The 9,474-nt window shown below is 35.3% G+C and overlaps 1 non-coding gene across 1 annotated transcript; it reads right to left on the bottom strand.

Moving 5' to 3' along the window:
* Window positions 1-1,728: 1,728 nt before the first annotated feature.
* LOC128287244 (small nucleolar RNA R71) lies at window positions 1,729-1,835 on the bottom strand. The gene has a single exon (XR_008277939.1). It is a non-coding gene; the product is annotated as a small nucleolar RNA R71 (small nucleolar RNA).
* Window positions 1,836-9,474: the final 7,639 nt, after the last annotated feature.

Raw genomic sequence — 9,474 nt, 5'->3', positions numbered from 1 at the left:
GAGAAACTCTAGATTTGATTCTAGTTCCCTATCCTTTAATTTTTATTGTTGTTGTTATGAATATGTTTATGAATACTTTTTATGTTGATATGTTTAATTTAATTAATATGATTTAGATTTAATTCATGTTAGGTTGATTGCATTTTGTCCGCTTAAGTTGTTAAAATTATGTTTGTGTTGTTATAGGTCTTGATAAATTGTTTGATTAAGTAAAATCATGATTAAGTTATTTTTGCATTATAACTGTAAGGTAACTAATGAATTAATTATTTAATCGTGTTGAAATTGTAATTAATTGACACAATACTTAATCAGTACATGTTTAAACTTCTAAAGTAGCTGAGGGTTAAATTAGCGACGGTATTAGACAGTGCATTAGCCTTGCATAACTTGTAAGATTACTGTGATTAAACTGTTTCAAGGTAGGAATACATTGTTACCTCACTCAATCTTTTATGTGCTTATGAAGATTGATTAATTTTTTGAATTGGCATTGGAAAATTTCTAAGAGATTAGTTAATTTAATAGGTACGTATAAGCAGTAGTTAAAATTTATCGAGTTGCCGTGAATTTATTCGTAATAACATGAACATGAGTTTAGTAATTCTAAGTTAAGAAATGTAATTAATCTAACACAATTATGTAATCTTGATTAAAATATTCTTTTGAAATCTTACATTGGAACTTTTATTTTTATTTTATTTAGTTAAATTTTAGTTTTTAATCACTTCCTCAAAATCAAAATAATTTTCTTCACCAAAGTGTTTTCAATTACATTCATAAATAATTCTTTTCACAGTCCCTGTGGGTATGATAACTCGACATTTACATGTCATTTTATTACTCGTTACGATGTGTAGACTTGCATATTTTCGTCGTTCCAACGGTGGCATTGTGTGTGGATGGCATAAGCCGACTTTTCAAGAAATGATGTTATCCTTTCCTTAGAAACGATGGTATTGTGCGTGGATGGTATTGTGAAGCTATTTCAACAGTGTAGCATTCCTAACTAGAGACAATCCATTGTCTGCCCTCGACACATAAATCCTTCAAAACTTGTGTCAAGCCATCAATTGTGATTTTATCCGTAAACTTAGTATGTTCATGTTGTACCTCTCTAAGGTCATATTGGGCATTTATATGGTCCTCAAAAAATGGTATAGAAGTGCCCGCACATATATGAAAGGAGAATCAGGGGAGTTCACATGGGCATAAAACTCCCTAACTACTCAGCCCAAAATATCCTCTGAGTGCAAATAGAAAATACCCCACCCATGCTGCTCTACTATTGATGATATAGACTGGTCATCCCTCATATAGGGTTCATTTTTAAAAAAGAATCCTTGTTAGAAAAAAAGAGATAGAGCTCTAAGACAGTATGCCATGCCAGTATTTCATGATCTTAATCTGGGTATTAGGAGAGCTAAAATTGAGGCACAACAATTCAAGCTGAAGTCAGTCATGTTCCAAATGCTTCAGACAGTGGGCCAATTCAGTGGAATGCCTACTGAAGATCCTCATCTTCACTTAAGACTGTTTATGGAGGTGAGCGATTCTTTCAAGTTAGCCGGAGTACCTGAAGATGTGCTACGATTAAAGCTATTCCTATATTCCCTAAGGGATAGAGCTCGAGCATGGTTGAACTCATTGCAACCAAATTCCATTTCCACATGGCAAGAATTAGCAAAAAGATTCCTTATGAAGTATTTCTCGCCTAGGAAGAATGCTAAGTTGGGGAACAAGATCATTGCTTTCCAACAAATGGATGATGAGTCTTTGTATAAGGCACGAGAAAGGTACAAAGAATTATTATGGAAGTGCCCTCATCACAGAATCCCTCATTGTAGCCAACTTTAGACATTTTATAACGGTCTCAATGCTCACACGAGGATGGTAGTGGACACTTCTACTAATGGTGCTCTCCTTTCTAAGTCTTATAACAAGGCTTATGAAATCATTGAGAGGATTGTTAGAAAAAATTATCAATGGCCAACCAACCGAACAGCAATAGGAAGATGAGTCGCTGGAATACATGAACTGGATGCTCTCACTTCACTTGCATCTCAGGTATCTTCGATTTCCTCAATCCTTAAAAATTTTGCTACTAATAGGTTTAATAGTTTTGCATCTCAGCCACCTAATCACTTTGAAAATATAGCTCGTGTTTATTGTGGGGAAGGACATTTGTTCAAAGAATGTCCATCAAACCTAGAATCTGTGTATTACATAGGTAATCAGAACCAGAGACGAGGAAGGCAATGACTGCAATCCAATTTTTATAATCCATCTTGGCGAAACCACCCTAACCTTTCCTAGAGTAACTAAGGAGGCAGAACTAGTAACACTTATGCCCAACCTAGACTGACCCAACCACCTGTTTTTACCCAACAAGTTCAGAAACCAACTCAAGCTGAACCTTTCAATAGTTTAGAGAACTTATTGAAAGTGTATATGGCAAAGAATGATGCCACTTTAAGGAATTTGGAGAATCAAGTGGGTGAATGTGCCACTGAACTCAAAAATCGTCCGCAATGTGCTTTTCCTTGTGATACGGAGAATCCAAGAAATCTGGGGAAGGAGCATTGTAAAGCATTGACGTTGAGGCGCGGAACGACATTAGAGCCCAAAATTGTTGAAGTTAAAAAGGAGCTAGCTGATGCTCAAGACTCAGTGGAAGTTCAACTGAGTGTTGAAATTCCAATTTCACCTAAACCAGAATCTACAAAATATTATAAGGTAACTTCTGAACTAGTTAATTCTTATAAACTAACAACTTCATTAGATGCAGAATTGCCACAGAAGATGAATTAACTAGTTCAAGTAAAGAATCCTCCACCACCCTACCCTCAAAGACTTCAAAAGCTAAAGCAGGAAGTCTAGTTCAAAAAGTTCCTAGACGTATTGAAGCAACTTCATATCAATATTTTGTTGGTAGAAGCTCTTGAACAAATACCGAATTACATCAAATTCATGAAGTATATCCTGTCCAAGAAACGAAGACTTGGAGAATTTGAGACGATAACCCTGATGAAGGAATGCAGTGCATATCTTCAAGACAAACTACCTCTAAAGTTGAAGGAATGCAGGTGACATCACACCACTCACCAATAAATTCACTATATTGACAACCAAGGTAATGCCTTGGTAGATAACAATTGTTCGTTTGGAAAATCTTCTTTAATAAAGTTATTATTGCCATCTTTATTACCCGATTCTAACCTTGACAAATGATCAGCCACTTGTTTTTCAGTCCCCTTTGGATCCCGAATTTCCACGTCAAACTCTTGTAGTAACAATACCTTTCTAATCAATCTCAGCTTGGCATGTTTCTTACGCACCAAGTACTTAATAACAGAATGATCTTTGTAAATTGTGACCTTAGTACCCACTAGACAAGGACAAAATTTATCCAACGCGAACACCACAACTAGCAACTCTTTTTTCTGTGGTGGTATAATTAAGCTGTGCATCCATCAGAGTTTTGCTAGCATAATATATTGCGTGTGGCATTTTGTCTCTCTTCTACCTCAACATTGCTCCCACGACATAGTCACTAGCATCGCACATGAGTTTGAATGGCAAGGTCCATTTTGGAGCTACTACAATTGTTGTAGCTATTAATTTTTTCTTTAATTCATCAAAAGAAACCAGGTAGTGTTCATCAAAATTGAGGGGGTCTATTTTGCTCCAGTAGTGTGCATAAGAGTTTAGATATCTTCAAAAAATCCTTAATGAATCTTCTATAAAATCCCGCATGACCTAGAAAACTTCTAACACTCTAGACACTGGTGAGAGGTGAAAATTTTTCTATGAATTCAATTTTTGCTCTGTCTCCTTCAATTCCTCACTGTGATATCCTATTCCCTAAGGCAATTTCTTCACAGACCATGAAGTGACATTTTTCCCAGTTCAAGACAAGATTTGTTTTTCACAGCGGCACAGAACCAATTCCATATTTTTCAAATAATCTTCAAAATCATTTCCAAATACTGAGAAATCATCCATGAAAACTTCAAGGAATTTCTCCACCATATATGAGAATATGGCCATGATACAACGCAAAAAAGTTGTTGAGACATTACATAATTGAATGGCATTCGTCTAAACGTAAAAGTACCATATGGAAACATGAAAGTTGTCTTCTCTTGGTCATTGGGGCTATGAAAATTTGATTATACCCTTAATAATCGTCCAAGAAATAGTCGAAAGCATTCCCTGCTAACCTGTCCAACATCTGATCAATAAATGGAAAAGGAAAATGGTCATTCCTAGTTTCCTTGTTAAACTTCCAATAATCCATGCACACTCTCCATCCTATGACCGTGCGAGTTGGTATGAGCTCATTATTGTCATTGCTAACCACTGTGACAACTTCTTTCTTGGAGATACATTGTACAGGGCTTACCCATGAGCTCTCTGAAATTGGGTAAATAATGCTAGCATCAAGGCACTTGATAATCTCTTTCTTGACAACTTCTTTCATTATCAGATTCAATCTTCTCCGCCGCTCAATAGACTTTGCTGTAGCAATCCTCTAACAAGATTTTATGCATGAAAAATGAAGGACTAATTCATTTTATATCAGTAAGGGTCCATCCTGATGCCTTCTTGAATTATTGTACGACTTCCAACAACTTGACCTCTTGTTCAAATTTTAATTCCGTAGAAATCACAACCGACAAGGTGTTGTTATCTCCCAAGTATTCATTTTTTAAATGTTGTAGCAGAGGTTTCAACTCCAATGTAGGAGGTTCCTCTATAAAAGGTTTAGGAGGCTTGAACGAATGACTCAATAAATCCAAAGAGTCAAATTTTTTCCTTAGTCTCTCCAATGTCTATTTGGCTTCCATGAATTCACCGAATTCTTCTAAACTTACTTCATCAACCCTTTCTAATGAGTCTTCATTACTATCAGAATTGCCGTGGCAAAGTTTGGTGATTTCTTCCTCTATTGCTGTTTCTATTAAACCAACAGCGTGGCATTCTTCATTTTCTTCTGTACAAGCATAAAAAACATTAAAAGTAACCTATTGATCATTTACCCTCATGGCCAGTTCACTTGTTTGTACATTAATTAGATTTCTACCTATAGCAAGAAAAGGTCTTCCAAAAATAATTAGCATATTTTGATCAACTTCAAATTCTAAACTAAGGAAATTAGCAGGAATCCACTCTTACCTGTACATCCTCAAATTTACCTTCTGGATGGGTGTAGGATCGATCAGCTAATTGCAAAGTCACCATAGTATATCTTACTTTCCCAATTCTTAGCTTCCTGAAAATATACATAGGCATTAGATTTATACTTGCTCCTAAATCACATAATGGTTTACCAACATAATGATTTCTAGTTGAACAAGGGATAGTGAAACTTCTTGGATCCTTCAGCTTTAGAGGTAATTTATTATTGTGCACCCTTCAGTGAAAGAAATAATATCAAATTCTCCCAATCTGTATTTTTTTGACAATATTTCTTTCATAAATTTCACATAATTTGGCATCTGCTCCAAAGCTTCCACTAACGGCATGTCAATGTAGAGTTATTTCAAAACATCTAAAAACCTTTTAAACTGAATATCCTTTTTAGCATTCTAGAATTGTTAAGGAAAAGGTAAATGTGGTTGTCCTTTAGGTTGCTGATACTGTTTTGCTGTAGCATTTTTGTTGGCAACATGAATTGATTTTGTCACAACATTTCTTTAGGTACCCTTTTCAGGTTGTGTCTGCCATTTAGTAGGTTCTGGGATCTTTTCCTAGTTATGGCTGGATTTGTCTTCCTTTTTCGTAGCATCTTGAACAACTTCATCCAACTGAGTCTTACTTCTAAGAGTGATGAATTTACACTACTCCATCCATTGGGTTCTCGAATTTTCAGTATCAGTTGGCAATGCTCCTTGTGGCCTTGAATTTAGAGCGTTTACTATTTGGCCCATTTGATTTTGAAAAACTCAAAAAGATGCAGCTTGACTCTAAATCATAATATCATTTTTGGTCATATACTTCTTCAACAAAGATTAAATAGAATTAAAAGATAATACCTAACATTGTTGAGCATTCTACCTTGGCATAGGATGATTATAACTGAGTGGTGCATTGTGGATATTTTGTCTTGCAACAATGTGATAACTCCTTGCACCTTGATTACTCCAACTAAAATTTGGATGCTGCTTCCACCTCGGATTGTAAGTGTTGGAATAAAGATTATTATTTCAGTTAAAATTACCCAGTATACCAATTTTGGGTTTGATGGGCATTCATTAAACACATGATCTTCACCACAATAAATGCATGATAGCTCGGCTTATTTCATCTCATGGACAAAAGTAGGATTTTTCATTGTTTTAATCATATTAGCTAAAAAAGATACCTGGGCTATCAATGAAGTAATTACGTTGAGCTCCATGGTACCAACAGCTCTCTTTGTCCCCCCAAATTTTGTGGTAGGGTACTGATAGTCATTGTTGGCAATCTTTTCCAAAATCTCATATGCTTTGTTGTAAGATATATCCAACAATGTACCATTGGTAGATGCATCGACTACCATTCCTTATATGCATTTAACCCATTATAGAACATTTCCATTTGAGTCTAGTGCTAAAATCCATGCATCATAAATTTTTGAATTAATCTTTAAATCGTTCCCAAGCTTCATATAGCATTTTTTATCCTTTAATTATAAAAAAGATGTGATGTCATTTCTTAGCTTGGCATTCATGTTTGGCGGGTTATACTGTAACAAAAACCTCCGGAAAAGGTTATTCCATGATGTCATTGTTCCCAATTACAAAGCGTTCAACCATGCTCTTGGTCGGTCTTTTAAGGAATACGAAAACAATTTAAGTTTCAAGGCATATTCAAGAACACCTTGTTGCCTAAACGAGTCACATACTTCTAGGAAAAGTCACAAATGCAATCTTGGATCTTCAGTGGGTAGTCTTCTAAACTGTCTTATTGCTTGTAACATCTAAAACATTACTAGTTTTAGTTCAAACTGTTGAGCTTGTATTTGTGGCCTGACTATCCTTGGATTCAGGTTATCCAAAATTGGCACAACATGCTCTTAAAACCCTACAGACATGAGGATTAGTGCCCTGAACATTCAATTATCATTCAATCCAGTATCACCCTATGAATATGAGGATTAACATTTTGACCATTTGGATATCCGAGACCAGGATCATTCCCGTTACTAGCCATTTTTCTCAATTCTTTTCGTATTCTTCTCAAAGTTCTTTTAATCACTGGGTCAAAAGGATACTCTTTATTAGCAGGAATGCCTTGTCTCATGCACTACTGGCAAAATTGTTAAAGAAAAGAGAAATAAAATTAAACGAAGTTAAATAAAACTATTGAAATTAAGTGAAATAACTAAACCAAATTGCCGGTCCCCGGCAATGGTGCCAAAAACTTGTCGCATGTGAATATATATGTGAATTGTGCATGTCGAATCAAGTAATAAAGTGGTAAGTGCATTCATCTCCACAATGGTCAGATTAGATATAGAATTTGTCAAGTTATTATAATAAAGTGCGAGTAATGTTATGTTATGGCAAAACCGAGTTAAGTATGCAGTGATAAAATAAAATAATAAGAATGAGTATGAAATGTATACTAACTAATCTTGGAAAATGCTAAGGCAAAGAAAAAGAAAAATACAAAGGCAATTATGCGAATAATTACGTGAATAATATGAAAAATAATAAATAAATGACTAAGAATGCTATGGCAGAGATACTACAGCAAAAGATAAGGGTTATACAATGTTGAGTGGGAAGGTTGGATTACTAAGAATCTACTTTTCCTATCAACGATGCCTCTGCAAAATCATACTTAACTCACTGCCTAGAAGAGTTCTAAAGTGGCCTGCTTCTTCCGGGAGCTAAAACCTCAAGTTACCTTACTTGTGTTTTAGGCCTTTAATATGGTACCCTGCACTATTCCCTTTTGTATGAACGATGCTCTATGTATAAAGTCTACTACAAATATCTATCTAGTACTTGCCCATATCATTCAACCACGGTCTAACTAGTCTAACCTTTTTAGAATTTAGATTAATTTAAGGGTATAATGCACAGTTGACTATGTCTAGGGATTGCTCACATACATTGAAAAGAATAAAATAATTGAATGAAATAGTAAAATAATTTAGATTTATACTATAGCCATTCAAGACAGTTAAATTTTCATCAAAGTAATCCGAGCCCTATGAGATTTAACTCATAGGTTGGCAAATAAAATTCAACTCAAACATTGTTTCCATCACTGTAATTCATGAATGAATAGATTAGAAATATTGGAAGAGTGTCGGGAAGACAACGTTCACTTATCCAATCCACACTCCAGTTGCTCTGTGTCTTGAGGTGGTTGAGAGGGATTGCCTTTTTTTTTCCTTTTCCTATCTTTATTCAGTTGCTATCTTCTATTTCACCTAAGGATCTCTACCCGCTGTTTTTCACTCTCTAGGGTTGCCTCTTTTGCTTCTTTTTAAATAGTTCTTTTCATTTTTTTTCTTTTTTTAGGATAATTACCACAACCCAAGATTTATCTTCTCCTCTTTTCTGGACAGATTTATCTAGTACAAGTAGAGTTGGGTTGAAACTAATATGCACTAAATGCTGGATGGACACCTTCCCGGTATTACCACAGCATACAAGCTGGCAATTTGACACCTTATCCTGCACCTGCCAATACCACAAAACACAACCCTTACATAAGCAATGAAAAGCACTAATATTTAAACATATCCTAACTTCTAATGCAATGCTAAAAATACTTATGAAATGCCCTAAAATGCAATTACATATACTTAAGTACAGGCATTTAACTAGGTCCAAAGGCATAAAATATAACTCTTTTCAAGAGTTATTAGTTAGTAGCCTCACCTGAACGATCCACCTTTCTTGAGGAAAAGCTTTATCTATAAAGCTTACTCTAGACTCTTTTCCTTCTTTTTCTTCCTTTGTATGATAGTCCTCGTATACTTGTAAGGAACCTTAAAGCTCCTCCACGGACATCTCCCCAAGATCATTGGACTCTTCGATTGCCACAACAACATAATTGAACCTTGAATTTAGAGATTGCATAACTTTCTCTATGACCCGAATTTCCTCCATATTCTCACTGTTCCTCTTCATCTATTACACAATAGAGTTTACCCAATTAAAATAATTAGAGATAGATTTCGTGTTCTTCTATTGTAGTGTTTCAAAATTAACTTGCAAGGACGACAAGAGGATCTTCTTCACTTTTCTAACTCCTTCAAATGCTTTTTTCAATATCTCACAAGCCTCATTTGATGTCTTTGTGGGGGCAACTAACTCTAACGTTGCTTCATCTATCCCTGGTAGATCGTGAATAAAATTTTCTCCCTTTTCTTTCTATCTTTAAGCTTCAAGTCATCCTCTCCCAACGAATCATCCTCATTGTACCCATTTTCCACTAGGTCTCATACATCTAGAGAGCACAAGAGGGCCT

This window comes from Gossypium arboreum, chromosome 13 (assembly GCF_025698485.1).
Source record: "Gossypium arboreum isolate Shixiya-1 chromosome 13, ASM2569848v2, whole genome shotgun sequence".
NCBI classification, from domain to species: Eukaryota; Viridiplantae; Streptophyta; class Magnoliopsida; order Malvales; family Malvaceae; genus Gossypium; species Gossypium arboreum.
This window is presented reverse-complemented; position numbering and strand designations above follow the sequence as displayed.